Source organism: Orycteropus afer, unplaced genomic scaffold (genome assembly GCF_000298275.1).
Source record: "Orycteropus afer afer isolate SDZICR_OR568_19922 unplaced genomic scaffold, OryAfe1.0 scaffold00487, whole genome shotgun sequence".
NCBI lineage: Eukaryota > Metazoa > Chordata > Mammalia > Tubulidentata > Orycteropodidae > Orycteropus > Orycteropus afer.
In genome coordinates this window covers 1,059,318-1,059,899 of record NW_006922074.1, presented here as the reverse complement: position 1 = coordinate 1,059,899, position 582 = coordinate 1,059,318, and positions in this window count along the sequence as shown.

Genomic DNA, 582 nt, shown 5'->3' with positions numbered 1-582 from the left:
CATAGATCTCCCTCTGAGTGGTTGACAGTGGTAGCCAGGCACCATCTAGTTATTCTGGTCTCAGTCGTATAGGCTGCGGATTGCATGGTGTACCAGTTGGTAGGACTAATTCTTTCCATGAATCTTTGGTTTTCTTCATTCTTTGCTCTGGACAAGGAGAGACCCATCATTGCATCTAGATGGCCACTTGCAAGCTTTTAAGATCCCAGTTGCGACTCGTCAAAGTAGGAGGTGGCACAATGTTTTGTGTAGTATGTTATGCCAATTGAGCTTGATGTCCCCTGTAACTATGGTCCCAAGCCCACAGGTTCAACTACTTGGTCCCTCTGGGTAGTTGGCTGTTACCAAGAAGTGACTACAACCTTGTCCCTTGTCAGCTATACTATACACCTGGGAATTCAGATCATACAAATACACTTACAGGACCATTGTCTTCCAGCCCTATACATAGTGTTGGGGACACTCCCCGCTTCATAGACATACCTAATAGTTCAGCCTATCCACCCATCTATCCACCCATATACCCATGTTTGCCTTCACTGACAACACAGTACTGTATGTGCAAAAGGGTTCATCTTTGTT